At 46.4% G+C, this 25,744-nt stretch overlaps 1 protein-coding gene and 1 long non-coding RNA gene across 2 annotated transcripts in view; both read right to left on the bottom strand.

Moving 5' to 3' along the window:
- Positions 1–9,052, bottom strand: part of LOC135057995 (uncharacterized) — a 47,037-nt gene extending 37,985 nt beyond the window's left edge. The window contains exon 1 of the long non-coding RNA XR_010244517.1: positions 8,743–9,052. This is a non-coding gene — a long non-coding RNA (uncharacterized LOC135057995). The remainder of the gene's footprint in view (positions 1–8,742) is intronic.
- RPL38 (ribosomal protein L38) overlaps positions 1–25,744 on the bottom strand; it is a 485,012-nt gene that overhangs the window by 433,261 nt on the left and 26,007 nt on the right. The window lies entirely within an intron of this gene.

Here is a 25,744-nt window from a genome sequence, read left to right as displayed (position 1 = left end):
CACCAGCCTGCAGAAAATGGAGAAAACGTCCCAACTGAAACTCTTCCATAGGAGCCTTCTTGGATTCACACCAAGACACATATTTTCTCCAAATACGGTGGTAATGTTTTGACGTTACTCCTTTCCTGGCCTGAATAAGCGTGGGAATGACTTCCTTTGGAATACCCTTTCGGGCTACGATCCGACGCTCAACAGCCATGCCGTCAAACGTAGCCGCGGTAAGTCTTGATACACGCATGGCCCCTGCTGCAGCAGGTCCTCGCGAAGAGGAAGAGGCCGAGGATCTTTTATGAGCAACTCCTGAAGATCTGGGTACCAAGCCCTCCTTGGCCAGTCTGGGGCAATGAAGATTGCTCGAACCCTTGTTCTTCTTATGATCCTGAGAACTTTTGGTATCAGCGGTAGTGGAGGGTAGACATACACTGACCGGAATACTCACTAGGTCACTAGCGCATCCACTGCTATTGCTTGTGGGTCTCTCGACCTGGAACAATATTTCTGAAGCTTCTTGTTGCAACGAGATGCCATCATGTCTACTTGAGGAACTCCCCAAAGACTTGTCACCTCTGCGAAGACTTCTTGGTGGAGGCCCCACTCTCCTGGATGGAGATCGTGTCTGCTGAGGAAGTCGGCTTCCCAGTTGTCTATTCCCGGAATGAAAATTGCCGACAGAGCCGTTACATGTCTTTCTGCCCAGAGGAGGCTCGTTGTCACCTCTGCCATCGCCGCTCTGCTTTTCGTTCCGCCCTGCCTGTTTATGTATGCGACTGCTGTTACATTGTCCGACTGGATCTGCACGGGATGATCTTGAAGAAGATGTACCGCTTGTTGACGGCCGTTGTAAATGGCTCTCAATTCCAGCACGTTTATGTGAAGGCAGGTTTCCTGACTTGACCATTTTGCTTGGAAGCTTTCCCCCTGAGTGACAGCTCCCCAGCCTCGGAGACTTGCATCCGTGGTTACCAGGACCCAGTCCTGAATCCCGAACCTGCATCCCTCTAGTAGGTGCGAGCTGTGCAGCCAGAACAGGAGCAAAATCCTGGCTTTTGACGTCAGGACTATCTTCCGGTGCATGTGTAGGAGGGATCCCGACCACTTGTCCAACAGGTCCCACTGGAATACTCTGGCATGGAACCTGCCAAACTGTATGGCCTCATAGGCCGCCACCATCTTCCCCAACAACCGAATGCACTGATGGATCGACACACTTGATGGTTTCAATATCTGTTTTACCATTTTCTGGATTTCCAAGCCTTTCCACCGGTAGAAATACTCTCTGAACTTCTGTGTCCAGAATCATCCCGAGAAAAGACAATCTTGTCGTCGGTTCCAACTGTGATTTTGGAAAAGTTGTGATCCAACCGTGTTGTTGGAGTATGGACAGGGAGAGTGTGATGTTCTGTAGTAACTGCTCCCTGGATCTCGCCTTTATCAGGAGATCGTCCAGATAAGGAATTATATTGACTCCTTTTTGATGAAGGAGGACCATCATCTCCGCCATTACCTTGGTGAATACCCTCGGCGCCGTGGAGAGACTGAAAGGCAATGTCTGGAACTGGTAATGGCAATCCTGAACCGCGAATCTCAGATAAGCCTGGTGAAGAGGATGAATGGGAACATGCAGGTAAGCATCCTTTATGTCTACTGACACCATGTAATCCCCCTCCTCCAGATTGGAAATCACTGCCCTGAGTGATTCCATCTTGAACTTGAACTGTTTCAAGTAGAGATTCAGATTTTTTAGGTTTAGGATCGGTCTGATCGAGCCGTCCGGCTTCGGAACTACAAAGAGGCTTGAATAAAACCCCTCCCCTTCTTGTGACAAAGGTACCAGGACTACGACCTGATCCTGACATAATTTTTGAATTGCCGCTGTTACTGCCTCTCGTTCTGGAAGAGAAGCTGGCTAGGTCGATTTGAAAAATCGGCATGGGGGAACGTCTTGAAACTCCAGCTTGTACCCCTGGGATACTATCTGCAAAACCCAGGGGTCCAGGCCAGACTGAACCCAACCTTGGCTGAACAGTTTGAGACGTGCCCCCACCTGAGCGGCCTCCCGCAAGGGAGCCCCAGCGTCATGCTGTAGATTTGGCAGAAGTAGAGGTTGACTTCTGCTCCTGGGATCCTGAAGTCGTGGAGGACTTCTTTCCCTTTCCCCTTTCCCCTACCTGCAAAGAAGGGAGAACCTTTGGCCTTTTTCTATTTATTGGGCCGTAAGGACTGCATGTGAGACTGATATGTCTTTTTTGCTGGTGCAGGAGCAGAAGGCAAAAAAGTCGACTTACCTGCGGTAGCCGCTGAGATTAACGCATCCAGTCCATCACCAAATAAGGCCTCACCTTTATACGGGAGAGCCTCCATATTCTTTTTGGAATCTGCATCCGCGTTCCACTGGCGAATCCACAACGCCCGCCGAGCCGATACTGCCATGGTAACGGCTGTTGAACCCAAGAGTCCAATATCTTGCATCGCCTCTAGCATGTATGCGGCACCATCTTTGATATTCCCTAACTTAAGGAGTATCTCATCTTTATCAATCGTGTCAATTTCTGATGACAAGCTATCTGACAATTTTTCAATAGCGCGACTCACCCACGCGCAAGCAATTGTGGGCCTGAGCAGCGTAGCATTGGCAACATAAATGGATTTTAATGTAGTCTCCATTTTGCGGTCTGCCGGCTCCTTTAGTGAAGCCGTCCCAGGTGCAGGGAGAATTACTTTCTTTGTCAACCTGGACAGTTCACTGTCTAACACTGGGGGTGACTCCCACTTTTTCCTGTCCTCTGTAGGGAAAGGATAAGCCATCTGAATCCTCTTGGGAATACGAAATTTCTTTTCGGGATTCACCCACACCCCTTCAAAGAGAGTATTAAGCTCGTGGGAAGGAGGGAAAGTAACCTTAGATTTCTTTTCTTTATAGAAATAGGCCTTCTCCTGAGGTACAGGAGTGGATTCAGTAACCTCCAGAACTTCTCTTATAGCCACAATCATATATTGTATTTTTTTCGCCAATTTATGATCTATTTCTCTGGAGTTACTATCGTCGGCAGTAATCAGTGTCCGTGTCGGTATCAGTCAGTATTTACAATATTTGCAAACGGTCTCTTATGTGACCCAGGGGAGTCGCCTGGGGTGGAAGAACAGAACCCTGAAAAATCACATCTTCCACAGACTTTCTCCAGCATTCTGCATGAGATTCAGACTTATCTAACCTCCTATTGATATGATGCATACTATAACGTATTTCTTTCACCCATGCAGGCTCTTGGTGTGCCGGTAGCGCCACCACAGTACAAGTCTGTGTCCCTAAAATGGCTTCCTCCGGGGAAGAACTCCCTGCCTCTGACATGTCTTACACACGTGCACAACACACACACAGACACACTGGGACTTATAGGGGACAGACCCACAGTAAAATCTGTCAGAGGGACACAGCTTAGGAGCAGCCAGTTCACAACCCCAGCACCAGTATATAATGCCTGTGAACAAAAAATGCCCACTGACATGCAGCGCTGTTTTACACAGTAAACACACTTGTAGAGCACCAAATTCGCTTATGCACACCCCTGTTTTGCACCCTGATACTTGTAGTCAGAAGTGGAGGAGGACTAGCGATGTCTCTGCAGCCTGAGGAGAGAGAGAAAATGGCGCTGAGCAGTGTGCTGGCTGCCTGAGGAAGAAGCTCCGCCCCCGCAATAGCGCGTTTTTACCTCAGAGAGTTTTTATAATATTTGTACTGGTGGGGGTAGGGCTGTGCCGGGGCATCTTATGCCCCCTTTTAGCCAGTTTATATAGGTATTTTGCTGCCCAGGGCACCCCCCCCCCCCGCGCACTGCACCCTGCAGTGCCTGTGTGTGTGGGCAGCAATGGCGCGCTGCGCTCCCACCAGCCGCGCGGTACCTCAGCCGTCACTTTACTTGATTGAAGATCTATCTTCTTACACTCGCCTGTCTTCTGACTTCTGGCTCTGTGAGGAGGTGACGGCGTGCTGTGGGAGTGAGCATCTAGACACGGCTAGCGTTCAGTACCCTTCAGGAGCTAATGGTGTCCTGTCAGCCAGAAGCAGAGCCATGAAACTCTTCAGGAAGTTGGTTCCTACTTCTGCCCCCTCAGTCCCACGAAGCAGGGAGGCTGTTGCCAGCAGTTCTCCCTGAAAATAAAAAAACCTAACATAAGTCTTTTCAGAGAAGCTTAGAGCTCCCCTGGAGTGCATCCAGTCAGCCTGGGCACATTTCTAAAACTGAGGTCTGGAGGAGGGGCATAGAGGGAGGAGCCAGTTCACATTCATTGAAAAGTCCTGCTCCTGTGGATCCCGTCTATACCCCATGGTCATGAAGTGGACCCCAGCATCCTCTAGGACGTATGAGAAAATTTGAATTGTTCCTAGACCACCAATCCAAGGCACCCCTGCAAGTGTCCTGAGGCACCCCAGGGTGCCACGGCACACAGCTTGAGAACCACTGCATTAAGCTGAAATATGCAGTCAACCCAATAATTAATAATGAGTCACAGTGCAAGCATACAATTTGTAGCCTTATCTTCTAGAGTCTCATTGGTGTTTATTAACTACAGTAGTTGTGTTGCACAAAGTGTGATAGGCCACTGCCCTATTTGATTTATATTTGCCTTTATTTCGGTGATAATAAGTTGAAAGTCCTCCAAACATGAAGATCTTAATATCAGTGGCTGTATAGCCATTGATGATAGATTAGAAGCTGGCACAGCTCTCTCACCTGTGTCTACATGGAACTGGGGGTGGGATATGAAGCTCTCGAACATCTGGTCATACTGGATCAGGGCTTATAGCATTGGTCAACTTGTGAAATAGCTTGTCTGATGGGAATTCAAATTAAAACATCTACTTTCATTGACATTCTGGTTACATCTGATATATTATACTCTTATATTTATCTGTTTAAAAATACAGTATTATTATTATCATTATTATTATCTTTCATCTACAAAGCTCCAGTATATTATGTAGTAGTGTACATTGAGGGAACCATGTTGCAAGTAAATAACATATTGACATGAAACAAGTTCCAGCATATCCTTTTGCCGTACTGTCTATACCAAACGGTGCTGGAAACAATACAGCTACTTTAATGCTATAAGGCAGAGATTCTTAATCGCGGTCTTCAAGGCACCCCAACAGTCCAGGTTCTAAGTATATCCAAGACTCAGCACAGATTTAAATCAAATTGACTGAGGTACTAATTACGTCACCTGTGACCAAGCATGGATGAACTTAATACCTGGATCGTTTGGGTGCCATAAGGACCACATTTGAGAATCTCCGCTATAAAGCTTGCATTGGTGACTGGCATTTTTGTACATTTCCCAATGGTGTGGTTGGACTGTGGAGAAACTGTAGAAGCTGAGCAAATCCTAAGTCACCTACTGGCACTCATGATTGGCATTGAGCAATTAACTGAATCATCTTCTCTCTGATTCTGGAGAGGGCTTTCCCCTCTCCACTGTTTTGGTCCTACCACTGGTATCTGTAAGCTCGGAGAAGCTGCATGCCAAGAATCTTTTCTGGCATTATGGGAAAGATGTAAGAAGAGGTGGTAAGTGTCAAATGTGCTATATCGGCGCTATCTGACACAACTAACCTCGGCATGTATGAAAGCAGATAACATAGAGAAAAATCACTTCCCTACATTAGCTGTAAACATCTAACAACTTCATCATCACCGTACAATTGTAGGGAGATGGAAAATGTTTCAGATGTGTTACAAAACCAATAAACACACTTTTGCGGCTTATGGTTTCTTTTTCATATCAGCAGATGTTACCTGCCGATATGTGTGTGTTGACCTGTGGCGGCTGCTGGGGCCCTGATGTACACTGGAAATCTTGAAATGGTTGCGAGATTTCGCACATGTGCAGTGGAGCCAGACGGAAGGTCAGAAACACTGCATCCGAGGTGTTAACACATCTTGTTGGTATCGCTTTCTGCTTCACCTCGGTAAGAGACATAGGGGGTCATTCCGAGTTGTTCGCTCGCTATTTTTTTTCGCTACGGAGCAATTAGTCGCAAACTGCGCATGCGCAATGTACGCAGCGCGCCTGCGCCAAGTAAATTAGCACAAAAGTTTGGTATTTTACTCACGGCGTAACAAAGTTTTTTCATCGTTCTGCTGATCGTAGTGTGATTGACAGTTTGTGCGTGTTTCTGGGCGGAAACTGGACGTTTTCTGGGAGTGTGCGGAAAAACGCAGGCGTTCGAGTTGCAAAACGCAGGAGTGACTGGAGAAACAGGGGAGTGGCTGGGAAAACGCTCTGTGTGTTTGTGACGTCAAACCAGGAACGAAAAGGACTGAGCTGGTCGCAATGGCTGAGTAAGTCTGGAGCTACTCAGAAACTGCGGGGTAATCGTTACGAGAAAATTAGCGAAGCTTTCGTTCGCAATTCTGCTATGCTAAGATACACTCCCAGTAGGCTTAGCGTGTGCCATAAGGTGGTAATTCAGAGTTGATTGCAGCAGCAAACTTGTTAGCAGTTGGGCAAAACCATGCTGCACTGCAGGTGGGCAGGGCCGGTTCGAGGGTCCTCGGCACCCCGGGCAGGGAATGGTGGCATGGCTTAATACAGGGGGCGTGACCAGTTACGCCCCCTGTACAGTAGAAGCGCCGCTTAAATGCTGAACGGTGCGCGATGACGCCATTGCGCACCGCACAGCAAAAGGTTCTCTCCACGAAGGGAAACTAGACGCGTAGCGTCTAGTTCCCTTCGCGGAGAGGACCTTTGCTGTGCGGTGCGCGATGACGTCATCGCGCACCGCTCAGCGAAGGGAAACTCGATGCTACGCGTCTAGTTCTCTTCACAGGGGACCACAGCCGCAGAGCCGGGGGACACAGCGGGCAGCGGAGGGCACAGCAGTGGCGGATCTTGCCATGGTGCGGCGCCCTCCGGACGGCGCCAGCGCCCTCCGGAAGGCGGCGCCCCGGGCAAAAGTCCTGCTTGCCCGTGGCAAGATCCGCTACTGCAGGTGGGACAGATGTAACATGTGCAGAGAGAGTTAGATTTGGGTGGGTTATATTGTTTCTGTGCAGGGTAAATACTGGCTGCTTTATTTTTACACTGCAATTTAGATTTCAGTCTGAACACATCCCACCCAAATCTAACTCTCTCTGCACATGTTATATCTGCCCCCCTGCAGTGCACATGGTTTTGCCCAACTGATAACAAATTTGCTGCTGCGATCAACTCTGAATTAGGCCCATTAATGTCCCAAATGTATTAAGCCTTAACAATAGATAAAGTGGAGATGGATATAGAGTGAGTAAATGACCAGCCAATCATCTTCCTAACTGCCATGTTACAGGCTGTGTTTGAAAAATGATAGTTAGGAGCTGATTGGCTGGTCATTAATTACTCTTTATCCGTCTCCACTTTATCTCTTGTTAAAGCTTAATACATTTAGGCCATTGTACCAAATCAAGAACAGAGATGGCAACTGCAATGACAGATGACCTCTCTGGGTCCAGCACCTGAGATTGACATGGTATGTAATAGATTTACTCAAACACATCCCTGTCCATAATGTGATGACTCTTCTTGGCGTTACTTTAAAAATGTTTCCACCGCCTTCACATGTGTTCACTGCTGGATTAAACCCTGTGGAGGTCCCTAGGCAGTCGTGCTCTCAAGGCCCCCCTCACATATTATCTTCTAATCCAGAGGTGGGGCTGCAGCACAGTCCAAAATTCAAATAGGGGAGTCACACCAACTGCCAGTGGGTCCCGGCTGGTGATATTTGGCATCGTTTGGAATGGCTTGATTGTAATTTTCTTTCAAGATCAAATAAATATTATTTTGATCCTGTTATATTATTTGTGCTGTGTATTTTATGGTGATATGTTCTTTACCACTAGGGGTCACCATACCTTGGGTTTGTTCTGTTTTGTGGTCAGGTGTATTAATTAGGGTTCTATTCCAGCTTGATTCACCTGTGGCCTGTGCTATATAATTGGCCTAAGATCCAGCATCCATTGCTGGATCATTAATGTTGTTTGCCTGTCAAACCTGCCTGTCTTGGTATCCTGTGTTCCTGTTCAAACGTCAGTTTTCCAGACAAGCCTGCCAGTCTTGGTTTCTTGTATTCCAGCCCTCTGTTACCGTCCAAATCTAGCCTGCAAACCGTGTTCTCCAGTGTTCCTGAGTTTACGTTTGGATTCCAGTTTACTTGCACCACCAAGTTAAGTTTTTTCATGTTTCTGTGATACCCAGGAAATATTTCTTTCAGTCTGCTGTGCCTGACATCATTTTTGTTTTCCTGTATGCTTCACCACCATAAAATAAACCTACCTGTTTTCTGCTACGATCTGTGACTTGGAGTTCTGTTTTGCATTAAGGGAGTTCCTAACAGATCCGTTGTCCTGGAGCTCCTAAAAGGCTTGGGGTCCATAGGCCAGTGCCTACTCTGCCTATTTGGTAATCCGACTCTGCATGTTTTTAATCTAAATATATCCTACTGAGTAAATAAGCAGCTGTCGTTCAATTCATAGACAGTATGTATGTATGTATGTATGTATGTATGTATGTGTGTGTGTGTGTGTGTGTGTGTGTGTGTGTGTATATATATATATATATATATATATATATATATATATCCTTTGTAGAAAAGCCGCACTCACATGTCGTTCATAATCACAGCAGCTGGGGTGCAGAATCGAGGAACAGATCCAATCCGAACAAAGTTCCACAATACATGTGCACAAATGAGGATGCACTCACCAGACTTCTCCAGAAAACGATGAACTTTAATCCAGACAGCACATACTCACAAAAAGAAGGGCAACGTTTCGGCTCACAGCAGAGCCTTTCTCAAAACCAAATTACCAGGTTGCCATCTTCCTAACACTGTCCTGAATAGTAAGACCATATATACCACTCGTGCAGCCACGCCGCCCAATCATCCAATTAGCAGTAAAGACAAGATAACCATCGCTAAACTGCTTAGCTCAAGACAAAGCCAAATACACACAGAAAGTGCTAGCCAAACCTGCACACACAACAGCTTAAGAACAACTACTAGTGGCCACAACAGGAGTCTAGCCCCGTAAATGGAACGCACGCCGGGACAGTGACACGCACGGCACTTCCTGTGTGCCACGCGTCACTTCCGGTCCAGCGTTACCAGGTAACGGCATCGTGAGTATTGTAAACAGCCTCAGTGTATCGGAGTGCGCAAGCGTGTGGAACCGAGCACGGTCTCCACACCAGCTGCTCATATGGGACAAATAAGTAGCCAAGATGAAATTGATAGGTTGCCTAGCAACCTGTAATGCCATTGCTGCCACCCAAATTGACTGCTACGCATCACTTCCGGTCACTCGTAACCGGGCAACAGTGATAGGTAAATGAGTCTAATAGACCTAATTATGTACACCCCTCGTTTAAGTGTTATACTGTAGCGTAGCTGGAGAGTGCCACAGACAATGTATTAACAAAATGAAAGGATCTAAACGATACGCATAGAGGTTACTAGGCAACATATACCTCGCTAATGACAAAACTGAAGATACCAAGTTACAAACAAAAGTTCAAACAAAATAAACATCAGATTAAAAACATGGCTGTACACCTCCCGCATATGAGGCAAATCAGCGTAAGGCAAAGTCAAAGAGGACCAAACCCTACCGCCTAGGGGAAGTAAAATGTCTCAATGTTAGTGGGGTTACTAGGCGGGCTGCACCAGTGGCACACAGGCATCCATCAGAATAATGGTCAGAGCGGTACAGGTATATATATTTAAAAACAAACATGTGCTGAACATATACAAACAAATAAAAAAACCACAAGATGATATCGCACCACAAGATGCATATACACCTAGTGGAATACATATAGATGCAATCAAAAAGCAAAAACAAAAAAGGATCAGAGGACATGACTAGTGGATCACTCAATGAGCTGAACACCCCTGCACTGTCGAAAAATGCATAAAAAATAAAGAAAGAAAACACCGGATGCTCAACAAAAAAGCCAAACTAACATTAGCACAACTGATGCCAAGTCACAAAAATATGTGTAATGGATTCTGTTCATTAAGTCCTTTCGGTGACATTGTCCCCAATATGCCTCGCGTTTCAGTAACCGCTTGTTTCTATCACCGCCTCTAGTGAGTGGAGGCACCCAGTCAATCATAATGGACCACATGGTGGAAAGTTGGTGTTTGGATTGTAAGAAATGTGCTGCCACCGGTTTGTCAGTCTTACTGGTTGAGTAAGCCAAATGAATCGAAGACCGATGTTGGTTCATCCTTTCACGAAAGGTACGTATCGTCTTACCAACATACATCTTGCCACACGGGCACGTCAGGTAGTATATAACATGGTCCATGGTGCAGACCAGATGATGTCTCAACTTAATCTTGGTCCCATATAGTGGATGGTTAAAAGACTGTCCAGTAACCATAGACCGGCATGTGGTGCACTGTAGACATTTGTAGCACCCTGGTCCTTTACCAAGCCATTGTCCACCACTGGAGCCAACGGTGCTCATGGTTGGTCTAAGAAGAATGTCCTTCAAATTCTGGCCACGTTGTATACTGAATAAAGGAGGCTTTGGACCAACGGACTTAAACCTGGGGTCAGAACTAACAATGGGTCAATTGTCCGTGACAGTTTTCTGTATGGACTTCAAATTGGTACTGCAACTGATTTTAAAGATCATACGGTTAGGCTCTCTTGGTTGTTTGGCGGAATTGCCACCCTTATCGTGGATTGTACGTGCCTTGGCAAGGCATTTCAGCACTTCACCTCTTTTGTATCCACGACGAACAAACCGGTCCACACAGTCCTGCAACTGGATCTCAGCTCGACCTGCATCGGAATTATTCCTGAGGACTCTAAGTAGCTGTGAAACAGGCAAGTTCGATTTAAGCTTATCTGGATGGTGACTTGTGGCCCACAGTAGCATGTTGCGATCAGTGGGCTTCCGGTATAGGGTGTATTCTAGAACTGGTGGTTGACTCAAAATCGTCACATCCAAAAAATGAATTGTAGAACTACTGATGTTTGCAGTGAACCTAATAGAGGTGTTCAGCCCATTAAGCGCATCCACCATGGCATAGAACGACTCAGTGGAACCCCTCCATATCACGAAGAGGTCGTCAATGTACCTCCTATAGTAAACAATCTGTTCCCCATACTGAGGAAGGATGTGTTCATTCTTGTATTTAGCCATATATAGGTTAGCGAACCCCGGGGCCAGATTCGATCCCATCGCTGTCCCAGTGCGCTGGATAAAGTACTCCCCCTGATATTGGAAGTGATTATGTGACAACACTAATCTAATAAGATCCAAAATAAAGTCAATAGGAGGTCTTTCATAAGGGCCCACTAGAAGTGCTTCACGTACAGCCATTAATCCTTCATCATGGGGGATGACTGTATACAGAGAGTTAACATCAAGGGTCGCTAGTTGGTAATCAGCCAAGATGCAGTCCAGAGAATTTAAACCTCCCAAAAAGTCACCTGTGTCCCGTAAGTAGCTCTTCATACTCTTTACACAAGGTTGCAGAAAATAGTCTACAAACACCGCCAACGGTTGCAAAAGAGAGCAGCGTGCGGAAATAATGGGACGCCCAGGAGGTTTGCTCAGGGACTTATGGACTTTCGGGAGGGTATAAATTACTGGACACACCGGAAATTCAACCGTCAGAAATTCATAAACATCCTCAGTAATCCACCCATGCTGGAGAGCAGTAGATAATACAGAGTCAACGTCCTTCTTTATCCGTGGAATTGGATTAAATTCAACCTGAGCATAAGTGTCCCCATTGGCCAACTGGGATCTAATCTCCTCATCATAATCAGTAAAATTCTGTAATACAACGGCACCGCCCTTGTCAGCATTTGTGATGACAAGAGCGGTGTAATTTCTCAAATTCCTCAGTGCTTTCCATTCGTCGCTAGTGAGGTTAGAATAGTGTTTTGTATTACTGCTAGCTGCCCTGGTCACATCTGAATTAGTCAATCTCATAAAGGTACGTAGACTTGCATTATTGGAGATGGGATCAAAAGTACTGGGACTGCGGAACACCTTGGATGAAGTAGAGACCGTCTCTATAGAATTTGTTTTTTTTGGGTTGGTTATCAAAGTATTCACGCAGTCTTAACTGCCGGCCCATTTTGTAATGCTCAATGGACCACTGAAAAGATTTAAAACCGTTGGTGGGCACAACCCTTACTCAAAAGAGACGTCTCAGCCTCAGTAAGCTGGTGGTTAGACAAATTGAAAATTAGGTTTTGATTTTGGGCCCCTTCTTGCTTCTTCCACAATTTTTTGAACCCACCCCGCCGCAGGTGAGGCCTCCCGTAGCTAATTCCCGTTTGGAGCGAGTATCCGGGCCTAAAAAAGTCGAGGAGGATGACGCCCCAGAGGGTGGTAAAGTATCTGTGTAGTCAGAATCGGAGGAGGAGTATGAATTGTGGGAATGTGAACCAAAGGCACGGCCACCCCGCCCCCCTAAACCTGTGGGGGTGACTATAGCGAAAGGAGCTGTCCCTACCCTCACCAGAGAGCCATCGATAGACTGAGTGTTTTTGGTAATCCAGTCCTACTGTCTCCCATTTCTTTCTTTTAAAGCAGGGATGGGGAACCTTCGGTCCTCCAGCTGTTGTTGAACTACACATACCAGCACGCCTTGCTACTGTTTTGCTATTTGGCCATGCTAAAAGTGTTGCAGGGCATGCTGGGATCTGTAGTTCAACAACAGCTGGAGGGCCGAAGGTTCCCCATTCCTGTTTTAAAGGATATCAACTCCTGCTTATATTTGTCTATCTGATCTTGTATTTTCTCCAGCCAATTTTCAGTTTTATCATCTTTAAGTGAGGCCACCTGTTCCTTTTCAAAAATTTCGATCTCAGACTTAACTTTTCTGAGCTCAACACCAACCTCCTCAATTACTAACACAAGCAGGTCTAGAGAACACTTGTTCAACACACCACACCATTTAACACAGTAGGAAGGATTCTACCTTCCAATGGTGGGTGTGTTGACAATCCTAAAACCTCGGGGTATCCTCTTTTTTCGAAAATACTCAGAAAGGAACTGACCATATAGGTTAAGGTCAACTTCCCTCCTGCGCAATCTATGTAGTTTATGGTATAAGTCAATGGGTGTCTGCGAAGGCAGTTTATCAAAATCTACCTGATTAAATAGTACACGTTCAGCCTCATCATCAGTAAGGCTAACCAGCAAATGTTCTGCATCACTAAGTGACTGTTCGTCCAATATACCTAGAGCATGTGACATACTGCAAATAGCCAGTAAATGCGGTGTGTTTGTGAACCCAATCTATGCCCACATCCTCTGATCCAAACAATCACAAAAATATTAACATTAGAAAGAAAAAACACAAGACAGTGCTAAAAATAGAAGATCCACTGCAAACTGTTAAAAAAAAAAAGGTTTTGAATAAAAAATCAGTAGAAATAATGTCTTCAGTATGCCAAGTATCACATGTAAAGACTTAATATATCAGCTGGGTGCCGGCCCAGGGACACGATCACATGTCCCAAAACATATCCTTTGTAGAAAAGCCGCACTCACATGTCGTTCATAATCACAGCAGCTGGGGTGCAGAATCCAGGAACAGGTCCAATCCGAACAAAGTTCCACAATACATGTGCACAAATGAGGATGCACTCACCAGACTTCTCCAGAAAACGATGAACTTTAATCCAGACAGCACATAACCTCTATGCGTATCGTTTAGATCCTTTCATTTTGTTAATACATTGTCTGTGGCACTCTCCAGCTACGCTACAGTATAACACTTAAACGAGGGGTGTACATAATTAGGTCTATTAGACTCATTTACCTATCACTGTTGCCCGGTTACGAGTGACCGGAAGTGATGCGTAGCAGTCAATTTGGGTGGCAGCTTAGGCATTACAGGTTGCTAGGCAACCTATCAATTTCATCTTGGCTACTTATTTGTCCCATATGAGCAACTGGTGTGGAGACCGTGCTCGGTTCCACACGCTTGCGCACTCCGATACACTGAGGCTGTTTACAATACGCACGATGCCGTTACCTGGTAACGCTGGACCGGAAGTGACGCGCGGCACACAGGAAGTGCCGTGCGTGTCACTGTCCCGGCGTGCGTTCCATTTAGACTCCTGTTGTGGCCACTAGTAGTTGTTCTTAAGCTGTTGTGTGTGCAGGTTTGGCTAGCGCTTTCTGTGTGTATTTGGCTTTGTCTTGAGCTAAGTAGAGATGAGCGCCTGAAATTTTTCGGGTTTTGGTTTTGGGTTCGGTTCCGCGGCCGTGTTTTGGGTTCGACCGCGTTTTGGCAAAACCTCACCGAATTTTTTTTGTCGGATTCGGGTGTGTTTTGGATTCGGGTGTTTTTTTTTAAAAAACCCTAAAAAACAGCTTAAATCATAGAATTTGGGGGTCATTTTGATCCCAAAGTATTATTAACCTCAAAAACCATAATTTCCACTCATTTTCAGTCTATTCTGAATACCTCACACCTCACAATATTATTTTTAGTCCTAAAATTTGCACCTAGGTCGCTGGATGACTAAGCTAAGCGACCCTAGTGGCCGACACAAACACCGTGCCCATCTAGGAGTGGCACTGCAGTGTCACGCAGGATGGCCCTTCCAAAAAACCCTCCCCAAACAGCACATGACGCAAAGAAAAAAAGAGGCGCAATGAGGTAGCTGTGTGAGTAAGATAAGCGACCCTAGTGGCCGACACAAACACCGTGCCCATCTAGGAGTGGCACTGCAGTGTCACGCAGGATGGCCCTTCCAAAAAACCCTCCCCAAACAGCACATGACGCAAAGAAAAAAAGAGGCGCAATGAGGTAGCTGACTGTGTGAGTAAGATAAGCGACCCTAGTGGCCGACACAAACACCGGGCCCATCTAGGAGTGGCACTGCAGTGTCACGCAGGATGTCCCTTCCAAAAAACCCTCCCCAAACAGCACATGACGCAAAAAAAAAAAGAGGCGCAATGAGGTAGCTGACTGTGTGAGTAAGATAAGCAACCCTAGTGGCCGACACAAACACCGGGCCCATCTAGGAGTGGCACTGCAGTGTCACGCAGGATGTCCCTTCCAAAAAACCCTCCCCAAACAGCACATGACGCAAAGAAAAAAAGAGGCGCAATGAGGTAGCTGACTGTGTGAGTAAGATAAGCGACCCTAGTGGGCGACACAAACACCGGGCCCATCTAGGAGTGGCACTGCAGTGTCACGCAGGATGGCCCTTCCAAAAAACCCTCCCCAAACAGCACATGACGCAAAGAAAAAGAAAAGAAAAAGAGGTGCAAGATGGAATTGTCCTTGGGCCCTCCCACCCACCCTTATGTTGTATAAACAGGACATGCACACTTTAACCAACCCATCATTTCAGTGACAGGGTCTGCCACACGACTGTGACTGATATGACGGGTTGGTTTGGACCCCCCCCAAAAAAGAAGCAATTAATCTCTCCTTGCACAAACTGGCTCTACAGAGGCAAGATGTCCACCTCATCATCATCCTCCGATATATCACCGTGTACATCCCCCTCCTCACAGATTATCAATTCGTCCCCACTGGAATCCACCATCTCAGCACCCTGTGTACTTTGTGGAGGCAATTGCTGCTGGTGAATGTCTCCACGGAGGAATTGATTATAATTCATTTTAATGAACATCATCTTCTCCACATTTTCTGGATGTAACCTCGTACGCCGATTGCTGACAAGGTGAGCGGCGGCACTAAACACTCTTTCGGAGTACACACTTGTGGGAGGGCAACTTAGGTAGAATAAAGCCAGTTTGTGCAAGGGCCTCCAAATTTCCTCTTTTTCCTGCCAGTATAAGTACGGACTGTGTGACGTGCCTACTTGGATGCGGTCACTCATATAATCCTCCACCATTCTTTCAATGGTGAGAGAATCATATGCAGTGACAGTAGACGACATGTCCGTAATCGTTGTCAGGTCCTTCAGTCCGGACCAGATGTCAGCATCAGCAGTCGCTCCAGACTGCCCTGCATCACCGCCAGCGGGTGGGCTCGGAATTCTGAGCCTTTTCCTCGCACCCCCAGTTGCGGGAGAATGTGAAGGAGGAGATGTTGTTGACAGGTCGCGTTCCGCTTGACTTGACAATTTTCTCACCAGCAGGTCTTTCAACCCCAGCAGACTTGTGTCTGCCGGAAAGAGAGATCCAAGGTAGGCTTTAAATCTAGGATCGAGCACGGTGGCCAAAATGTAGTGCTCTGATTTCAACAGATTGACCACCCGTGAATCCTTGTTAAGCGAATTAAGGGCTCCATCCACAAGTCCCACATGCCTAGCGGAATCGCTCCGTGTTAGCTCCTCCTTCAATGTCTCCAGCTTCTTCTGCAAAAGCCTGATGAGGGGAATGACCTGACTCAGGCTGGCAGTGTCTGAACTGACTTCACGTGTGGCAAGTTCAAAGGGCATCAGAACCTTGCACAACGTTGAAATCATTCTCCACTGCGCTTGAGACAGGTGCATTCCACCTCCTCTATCGTGCTCAATTGTATAGGCTTGAATGGCCTTTTGCTGCTCCTCCAACCTCTGAAGCATATAGAGGGTTGAATTCCACCTCGTTACCACTTCTTGCTTCAGATGATGGCAGGGCAGGTTCAGTAGTTTTTGGTGGTGCTCCAGTTTTCTGTACGTGGTGCCTGTACGCCGAAAGTGTCCCGCAATTCTTCTGGCCACCGACAGCATCTCTTGCACGCCCCTGTCGTTTTTAAAAAAATTCTGCACCACCAAATTCAAGGTATGTGCAAAACATGGGACGTGCTGGAATTTGCCCAGATTTAATGCACACACAATATTGCTGGCGTTGTCCGATGCCACAAATCCACAGGAGAGTCCAATTGGGGTAAGCCATTCCGCGATGATCTTCCTCAGTTGCCGTAAGAGGTTTTCAGCTGTGTGCGTATTCTGGAAACCGGTGATACAAAGCGTAGCCTGCCTAGGAAAGAGTTGGCGTTTGCGAGATGCTGCTACTGGTGCCGCCGCTGCTGTTCTTGCGGCGGGAGTCCATACATCTACCCAGTGGGCTGTCACAGTCATATAGTCCTGACCCTGCCCTGCTCCACTTGTCCACATGTCCGTGGTTAAGTGGACATTGGGTACAGCTGCATTTTTTAGGACACTGGTGACTCTTTTTCTGAGGTCTGTGTACATTTTCGGTATCGCCTGCCTAGAGAAATGGAACCTAGATGGTATTTGGTACCGGGGACACAGTACCTCCAACAAGTCTCTAGTTGGCTCTGCAGTAATGATGGATACCGGAACCACGTTTCTCACCACCCAGGATGTCAAGGCCTCAGTTATCCGCTTTGCAGTAGGATGACTGCTGTGATATTTCATCTTCCTCGCAAAGGACTGTTGGACAGTCAATTGCTTGGTGGAAGTAGTACAAGTGGTCTTACGACTTCCCCTCTGGGATGACCATCGACTCCCAGCAGCAACAACAGCAGCGCCAGCAGCAGTAGGCGTTACACGCAAGGATGCATCGGAGGAATCCCAGGCAGGAGAGGAATCATCAGAATTGCCAGTGACATGGCCTGCAGGACTATTGGCATTCCTGGGGAAGGAGGAAATTGACACTGAGGGAGTTGGTGGGGTGGTTTGCGTGAGCTTGGTTACAAGAGGAAGGGATTTACTGGTCAGTGTACTGCTTCCGCTGTCGGCCCAAGTTTTTGAACTTGTCACTGACTTATTATGAATGCGCTGCAGGTGACGTATAAGGGAGGATGTTCCGAGGTGGTTAACGTCCTTACCCCTACTTATTACAGCTTGACAAAGGGAACACACGGCTTGACACCTGTTGTCCGCATTTCTGGTGAAATACTTCCACACCGAAGAGCTGATTTTTTTGGTATTTTCACCAGGCATGTCAACGGCCATATTCCTCCCACGGACAACAGGTGTCTCCCCGGGTGCCTGACTTAAACAAACCACCTCACCATCAGAATCCTCCTGGTCAATTTCCTCCCCAGCGCCAGCAACACCCATATCCTCCTCATCCTGGTGTACTTCAACACTGACATCTTCAATCTGACTATCAGGAACTGGACTGCGGGTGCTCCTTCCATCACTTGCAGGGGGCGTGCAAATGGTGGAAGGCGCATGCTCTTCACGTCCAGTGTTGGGAAGGTCAGGCATCGCAACCGACACAATTGGAGTCGGACTCTCCTTGTGGATTTGGGATTTCGAAGAACGCACAGTTCTTTGCGGTGCTACTGCTTTTGCCAGCTTGAGTCTTTTCATTTTTCTAGCGAGAGGCTGAGTGCTTCCATCCTCATGTGAAGCTGAACCACTAGCCATGAACATAGGCCAGGGCCTCAGCCGTTCCTTGCCACTCCGTGTGGTAAATGGCATATTGGCAAGTTTACGCTTCTCCTCCGACAATTTTATTTTAGGTTTTGGAGTCCTTTTTTTACTGATATTTGGTGTTTTGGATTTGACATGCTCTGTACTATGACATTGGGCATCGGCCTTGGCAGACGACGTTGCTGGCATTTCATCGTCTCGGCCATGACTAGTGGCAGCAGCTTCAGCACGAGGTGGAAGTGGATCTTGATCTTTCCCTAATTTTGGAACCTCAACATTTTTGTTCTCCATATTTTAATAGGCACAACTAAAAGGCACCTCAGGTAAACAATGGAGATGGATGGATACTAGTATACAATTATGGATGGACTGCCGAGTGCCGACACAGAGGTAGCTACAGCCGTGGACTACTGTACTGTGTCTGCTGCTAATATAGACTGGTTAATAAAGAGATGTAGTATGTATGTATAAAGAAGAAAGAAAAAAAAACCACGGGTAGGTGGTATACAATTATGGACGGACTGCCGAGTGCCGACACAGAGGTAGCTACAGCCGTGGACTACTGTACTGTGTCTGCTGCTAATATAGACAGGTTGATAAAGAGATGTAGTATGTATGTATAAAGAAGAAAGAAAAAAAAACCACGGGTAGGTGGTATACAATTATGGATGGACTGCCGAGTGCCGACACAGAGGTAGCTACAGCCGTGGACTACTGTACTGTGTCTGCTGCTAATATAGACTGGTTGATAAAGAGATGTAGTATGTATGTATAAAGAAGAAAGAAAAAAAAACCACGGGTAGGTGGTATACAATTATGGATGGACTGCCGAGTGCCGACACAGAGGTAGCTACAGCCGTGGACTACTGTACTGTGTCTGCTGCTAATATAGACTGGTTGATAAAGAGATGTAGTATGTATGTATAAAGAAGAAAGAAAAAAAAACCACGGGTAGGTGGTATACAATTATGGATGGACTGCCGAGTGCCGACACAGAGGTAGCTACAGCCGTGGACTACTGTACTGTGTCTGCTGCTAATATAGACTGGTTGATAAAGAGATGTAGTATGTATGTATAAAGAAGAAAGAAAAAAAAAACCACGGGTAGGTGGTATACAATTATGGATGGACTGCCGAGTGCCGACACAGAGGTAGCTACAGCCGTGGACTACTGTACTGTGTCTGCTGCTAATATAGACTGGTTGATAATGAGATGTAGTATGTATGTATAAAGAAGAAAGAAAAAAAAACCACGGGTAGATGGTATACAATTATGGATGGACTGCCGAGTGCCGACACAGAGGTAGCTACAGCCGTGGACTACTGTACTGTCTGCTGCTAATATAGACTGGTTGATAAAGAGATGTAGTATGTATGTATAAAGAAGAAAGAAAAAAAAACCACGGGTAGGTGGTATACAATTATGGACGGACTGCCGAGTGCCGACACAGAGGTAGCTACAGCCGTGGACTACTGTACTGTGTCTGCTGCTAATATAGACTGGTTGATAAAGAGATGTAGTATGTATGTATAAAGAAGAAAGAAAAAAAAAAACATGGGTAGGTGGTATACAATTATGGATGGACTGCCGAGTGCCGACACAGAGGTAGCTACAGCCGTGAACTACCGTACTGTGTCTGCTGCGACTGGATGATAAATAATGATATAAAAAATATATATATATCACTACTGCAGCCGGACAGGTATATATTATATAATGACGGACCTGCTGGACACTGTCTGTCAGCAGAATGAGTTTTTTATAGAATAAAAAAAAAAAACACCACACAAGTCACACGACGAGTGTTTAACTTTTTCAGGCAATCACAATATAGTATACTACTAACTATACTGGTGGTCAGTGTGGTCAGGTCACTGGTCAGTCACACTGGCAGTGGCACTCCTGCAGCAAAAGTGTGCACTGTTTAATTTTAATAATATGTACTCCTGGCTTCTGCTATAACCTATAACTGGCACTGCTCCCCAGTCTCCCCCACAATTATAAGCTGTGTGAGCACAGTCAGATATATACATAGATGATGCAGCACACTGGGCTGAGCAGTGCACACAGATATGGTATGTGACTGAGTCACTGTGTATCGTTTTTTTCAGGCAGAGAACGGATTATATTAAATAAAACTGCACTGTCTGGTGGTCACTGTGGTCAGTCACTACTAAACTCTGCACTCTCTACAGTACTCCTAAGCTCCAGTAAATCAAGTGTCTCTGTTTAAAATCAATCTCACTCTCTCTCTTCTAATCTAAATGGAGAGGACGCCAGCCACGTCCTCTCCCTATGAATCTCAATGCACGTGTGAAAATGGCGGCGACGCGCGGCTCCTTATATAGAATCCGAGTCTCGCGAGAATCCGACAGCGTCATGATGACGTTCGGGCGCGCTCGGGTTAACCGAGCAAGGCGGGAAGATCCGAGTCGCTCGGACCCGTGAAAAAAAACATGAAGTTCGGGCGGGTTCGGATTCCGAGGAACCGAACCCGCTCATCTCTAGAGCTAAGCAGTTTAGCGATGGTTAGCTTGTCTTTGCTGCTAATTGGATGATTGGGGGGGCGTGGCTGCACGAGTGGTATATATGGTCTTACTATTCAGGACAGTGTTAGGAAGATGGCAACCTGGTAATTTGGTCTTGAGAAAGGCTCTGCTGTGAGCCGAAACGTTGCCCTTCTTTTTGTGAGTATGTGCTGTCTGGATTAAAGTTCATCGTTTTCTGGAGAAGTCTGGTGAGTGCATCCTCATTTGTGCATATATATATATATATATATATATAATATAATATATATTATATTTATTAGTGATGTGCACCGGAAATTTTTTGGGTTTTGGTTTTGGATTCGGACGCGTTTTGGCAAAACCTCCCTGAAATTTTTTTGTCGGATTCGGGTGTGTTTTGGATTTGGGTGTTTTTTCACAAAAAACCCTCAAAAACAGCTTAAATCATAGAATTTGGGGGTTATTTTGATCCCATAGTATTATTAACCCCAATAACCATAATTTCCACTCATTACCAGTTTATTCTGAACACCTCACAATATTATTTTTAGTCCTAAAATTTGCACCGAGGTCGCTGGATGGCTAAGCTAAGCGACCCAAGTGGCCGACACAAGCACGTGGCCCATGTAGGAGTGGCACTGCAGTGTCAGACAGGATGGCACTTCAAAAAATAGTCCCCAAACAGCACATGATGCAAAGAAAAAAAGAGGTGCACCAAGGTCGCTGGATGGCTATGGCTAAGCGATGCGACTCAAGTGGCCGACACAAACACCTGGCCCATCTAGGAGTGGCACTGCAGTTTTCTAGCGAGAGGATGAGTGCTTCCATCCTCATGTGAAGCTGAACCACTAGCCATGAACATAGGCCAGGGCCTCAGCCGTTCCATGCCACTCCGTGTCGTAAATGGCATATTGGCAAGCTTACGCTTCTCATCAAACGCTTTTAATTTAGATTTTTGGGTCATTTTACTGTACTTTAGTTTTTTGGATTTTACATGCTTTCTACTATGACATTGGGCATCGGCCTTGGCAGACGACATTGATGGCATTTCATCGTCTCGGCCATGACTAGTGGCAGCAGCTTCAGCATGAGGTGGAAGTGGATCTTGATCTTTCCCTATTTTACCCTCCACATTTTTGTCCTCCATATTTTAATGTGTGGAATTATATGCCAGTAATATATCAATAGCAATGGCCTACTGTACCGTACTGCTATATATATATATATATATATATATATATATATATATATATATATATATATATACTGGTGGTCAGCAAAATTCTGCACTGTCCTCCTACTATAATACTGCGCACAACTACAATGCAGCACAGATATGGATAGTATACTTGACGACACAGAGGTAGAGCAATGGCCTACTGTACCGTACTGCTATATATATACTGGTGGTCAGCAAAATTCTGCACTGTCCTCCTACTATAATACTGTGCACAACTACAATGCAGCACAGATATGGATAGTATACTTGATGACACAGAGGTAGAGCAATGGACTACTGTACCGTACTGCTATATATATACTGGTGGTCAGCAAAATTCTGCACTGTCCTCCTACTATATACTGCGCACAACTACAATGCAGCACAGGTATGGATGGATAGTATAATTGACGACACAGAGGTAGAGCAATGGACTACTGTACCGTACTGCTATATATATATATATATATATATATACATACTGGTGGTCAGCAAAATTCTGCAGTGTCCTCCTACTATATACTGCGCACAACTAAAATGCAGCACAGATATGGATGGATAGTATACTTGACGACACAGAGGTAGAGCAATGGACTACTGTACCGTACTGCTATATATATACTGGTGGTCAGCAAAATTCTGCACTGTCCTCCTACTATATACTACAATGCAGCACAGATATAGAGCGTTTTTCAGGCAGAGAACGTAGATATTTGCAGCACACTGAGCACAGATATTTGCAGCACACTGAACACAGAAACTGAGAGAACGCAGCCACGTCCTCTCGCTATCATCCCCAATGCATGAGTGAAAATGGCGGCGACGCGCGGCTCCTTATATAGAATACGAATCTCGCGAGAATCCGACAGCAGGACGATGACGTTCGGGCGCGCTCGGGTTAACCGAGCAAGGCGGGAAGATCCGAGGCTGCCTCGGAACCGTGTAAAATAGGTGAAGTTCGGGGTGGTTCGTATCTTGATGAACCGAACCCGCTCATCTCTAATATATATATATATATATATATATATATATATATATATATATATATATATATATATATATATATATATATATAATATTTAAGCATATCAATTCATTGAGAAACCGTAATTCCTAGTACTGCAGCTCCAGTATTTTGCTTCATAAATTCATGTTACAACCCTGATTCAGGCATACGTGACATTGAGGTCTATGGGGCCCATTTATCAGTGAGTTTTAGCTCCTGTATTTAAAACTTGTTGTGTATGATAACTGGTGCTCCTGCCAATCGGCTCCTAACTGTCATGTGTTTGAAAAAATGACAGGAGCTGATTGGCCGGAGCACCATTTATCATATGCAACAAGTTTTAAATAGCTAAAACTCGTTGCTATGTACTAGGCCTTGGAAACGGATAAAGTACCAGCCAATCAGCTCCTAACTGCCATGTTACAGGCTGTGTTTAAAAATGACAGCTAGGGGTTGGTTGGCTGGTATTTCATCTCCATCCACTTTAGTTCTCTCCACCCTTACCCCTAATTATAAAAATGTATGCCTTGTGTTAATTGTTTCCTTCACTTCTCTCTTCCCATCTCCTATATATTTGCCCAGATCTCACTCTGTAACTGTGTGGCTAACGCTGGGCAGAGTCACAGATCTGGGAAAACCTCTAAATGCAGTCAGAGTACATAGTGTGACACTACACATACAGTCTATGGAGGGTCACACTCTAGGAGCTGTGTACATTCCAGTGCTGTGTCCCATACACATCACACGGCAGCCCTCAGCATTGAGCATTCCGGCCATTGGCAGTCACCTGTACAAGCGCCTGGTACAGGCACCTCCCCGCCACCCCAGATATAGGTGCACACAGCCCCCGCCGTTACCCAGCCCGATCACATTGGCCTGGCGGTCGTGGGATACACACCGTGCAATCTGGATCTCCCCGCAGAGGCTGCTGACGTAAAGGTGGGCGCAGTGGCGTCACTCCCAGTGGGTCTTGCACCACAAAGCGAATCCGACCACTCGCAGCGCACCCACATCCTGCCCTGACGTCACTGCCTGCTGCTGGCTCCGCGCTGAAAGAGAGAGGGTGCGGGGAGCGACCAATGGGGAGGCACATTATACAGACAGGTGTGCGGAGAGGTGCCCAGGGAGGGGTGTACATATATATTTATATTATGTTCCCAATAGCCGAGAGTGCAGCAGGGAGTGGTAGATAAGCGTATAAGAGAGATTGCATGGGGCGGGGGAGAACACGGAGGAGGAGGACACTGTGACCCCAATATACTCATCCGCAAAACCACCACACCCACCCCACCTGCGGCACTCCTGCACCCGCCTCTCCACCACCCGCAGCGCCTCCGCACCACCTCCCCCATCTGCTGCAACCCTTGCACCTGCCCCTCCCCCACCCGCGGCACCCCGCACCTCCCCCACCCGCGGCATCTTTGGACCCCTACACCACCAGCGGCACCCGCCCCTTCCCCGACCGCAGTGCCTCTGAAAGCCCCTCCCACCCGCAGAACCCCCACCCCTCCCCCACCCGCAGAGCCTCCATAACCCTCCCCCATCCGTGGCCCCCACTCCCCCGACCCTATCCCACCCACAGCACCTCCCGACCCCCTACCCCATCCGCCCCTCCCCCGACCATAGCACCCCCGGACACCCTCCCCCATCCACTGTACCCCGCACCCGGCCCTCCCCCACCCATGGCACCCCCGCAACCACCCTTCCCCCACCCATGGCACCCCTGGACCCCCTCCCCCATCCGTGTCTCTCCCGCCACTCCCCCAACCACAGCACCTACTAGCTGATTCATCGTGCCCTGTGTGCGCTGTTCACGCCGTCGCAAGGGGCTATGGCACCTTAACCATCGCACGCCCTTTGTCCGTGCAATACTTCACCACTCACAAAATTTTGATTGGCGGTAATACTCCATATAATAAAAATGTTGCATGCCTCAAGGGGAGCAAGGGTTAAGGGGGCAAAGCCCCTTCCGACGGTGTGAAGAGCGCCCACAGGGCACGATGAGCCACCTAGTTGATCTAATCTTTATCAACACCACACTGCTAGTCCATATTTCTAGCTAGGGTTGTTAAGCTGTATGTAGCAAGGGATGTTAAACTATAAACATGTTCAAGAGCCATTAATATTGTCACTTTTACTTATTGATAGAAGAATGGGGAATTTCCTGTTGACCCACGTATGTCTTATTCAGTTGAAACACAATTTTTCTATTGACTTCAGTCTGGCTAAAAGCTAGCAAGACGTTTTGTTGCCTGTAGGGTACTCAAGACAAACTACTATCAGAACAAAAGCCATTTGAGAAGGCAGACCTGTTTTTTTACACTTGTTATACCCAAGCATTCAAGTCAATTGGAATTGTTTTTTTAACACTTGATACACAGGAAACATATACAGTAGGTCAGTAGAGTTTTCTATTACATCTGGTAATCGGAAAAACACAGGGCAATTTCAAGCTTGTACAGCACGTCAATAAAAAAAAGTATTAGAGTTATTCAATATCATAATAGTTTGTTTACACAAGTATCAGAGAAAACAATGTTTTATTCCTGAAACTGTTCTGGTTTCTAAATAAAAAAATATCACTACAGTATATGGGACATATTTCCCGATAGATGACATTATAGGATATGGTGAAGTTTTTCATCTTCAAACTATTTGCCTGTCCACCTTGACAGGCTG

This window comes from Pseudophryne corroboree, chromosome 3 (genome assembly GCF_028390025.1).
Source record: "Pseudophryne corroboree isolate aPseCor3 chromosome 3, aPseCor3.hap2, whole genome shotgun sequence".
Taxonomy (NCBI): Eukaryota; Metazoa; Chordata; class Amphibia; order Anura; family Myobatrachidae; genus Pseudophryne; species Pseudophryne corroboree.
The sequence above is the reverse complement of the archived record's forward strand: the minus strand, read 5'-3'. Positions and strand labels throughout refer to the sequence as shown.